The following is a 1,801-nucleotide window of genomic DNA, read 5'->3' as shown; positions in this document are numbered from 1 at the left end:
GGTATAAGCATTTTTCCATCAAGCTCAGTCCGTTAAGACTGACCTCTGGGTCTCTGGTTGAGGGGACAGAGCCCCAGAGCCCGGGAGCCAGGGCAGGCTCAGAGGAGACAGGACAAGTTGGGTTTCGGTGACCAGGTGGAGTCCAGCAGAGCATCCCGCATCTCACAACTCTGGATGGCTGGATGGGCCGTGGCACGCAGGAGACAGTCCAGCAGAGAGGGTCCTCGGCAAACAGGCGGTGGTCGATGCCATGGGATGGATGAGGTCCCTCAGGGAGGGTGTGCAGGGTGAGAAGAGAGATGACTTAGGGTAAGGTCCCTGCCCTCTAGAAGCTCACAGTCTAGATGCGTTCATGTGCAAGTCGTTTACCCCCAGCTAGATTGTAAGCTCCTTGAGGGCAGTTACCACTTCACACACAGCAGTCCCTCGCCAACCAGGGGGGTTGGGTTTCTGAAAACCCCTGGGGAGGAGAAGTCAGGCTTGAGGAATTTAGGACCTTACTGGGGAAAAAATAGGGTTAGGGGAATGAAGTCACGAGTGAACTTAGGAAATCATTACATTTTTTTGCATCGAAAGAAAGAAAAACAGTAAGAACAGCATATTCAAAACATTGAGTAACAATGACACTTCAATTATCGGTGTGTTTTTCAACAGCACAGAAGACTTTGCAATTTATTTTCATTTACCAGCCATCCTTTTCATGGGCTCTCCCCTTCATAGTTCTAACAATATGTTTGTACATCCTTTTTTTTTAATTGCTAGAAAAATACACTGGCTAAGAGTCATCTTCTTTGGTATGTTTCCTCATGCAAATATTTAATGCCTTTTGGGGATTTTTATAACTCTGAACTACTGATTCCTATCTCTTGGTGCCCCCTGCAAGCACATGCTCATATCTTAACAGGTACGAGTGGGTTTCTGGTGTCTGATGGACTCCTCACCTTCCACCCTTCTCACTCCCCTGTTTCTGCAAACATCTCTCCACTAGACTGACCTCCACTTTGCCTACTTCCCTCTTTCCATCCTCTGGACAGATTTCATCATCCCCCGGGAATGACCTCAGGTTCTCCATGGCTTCTGAAAGACTAGGCCAAGTGAAGGTGTCAGTACTAGAATCTGGTGTCTGTTTTCCATAGCACCTAGGACATTCTGCACTCACTAGCTCACAGGAGTTGCTCAGAGGGTTCTTGCTGAACCGAGCAATCTCCTAACCCAAAGGAAAGGATGTGGATTTTATTTCTCTTTGCACTCACTGCTCCAGATGAATATTAAACCTTGCACACAGCATAAATATTGAAATATTTGTAGGCACATTTAATTTCCCTTCTGACAGGTCATGATGACAAGAAGGAACTAATAGATGCAATCTATCTGCATTCATGAAGGCAATTTTGAGTTCCACATGACATGCTGTCAATAGACTCAAAAGATATGGCCCTTTAGTGAAGGAGTTCTCCATCTTTTCCAGCCCAGAGACCACTTGGATAAAGCAGGAGACACACTAACCTGCAATTCCCCTCTGCACGCTCATCACATGGAAAGCGGTCAGCTGCCTACAGGGGAGAACCAGCTCTAGTCTGCATGAGTACCAACAAAACAACATCTTTTACATGACATGATAGTCCATTACATTTACACAGCACTTTACAGTTTACAAAACGCTTTCATGTACATTTTTTTTAATCTCATTTTTTCTTTGCAGCTACTCTGTGAAGTGGTCAGAGAAGGTACTCATATCTTCATTTTGCAAATAAAGAAACTGAGGCTTACTTATTCTCAAGAAAGGGATCAAAAAGGAAAA

The 1,801-nt window shown here is 45.1% G+C and overlaps 1 non-coding gene across 1 annotated transcript; it reads right to left on the bottom strand.

Moving 5' to 3' along the window:
- Positions 306 to 419, bottom strand: MIR708 (microRNA 708). The gene has a single exon (NR_129792.1). It is a non-coding gene; the product is annotated as a microRNA 708 (primary transcript).

Source organism: Capra hircus, chromosome 29 (assembly GCF_001704415.2).
Source record: "Capra hircus breed San Clemente chromosome 29, ASM170441v1, whole genome shotgun sequence".
Lineage (NCBI taxonomy): Eukaryota > Metazoa > Chordata > Mammalia > Artiodactyla > Bovidae > Capra > Capra hircus.
Note: the sequence above shows the minus strand (reverse complement) of the source record. Positions and strands in the feature narration are given on the sequence as shown.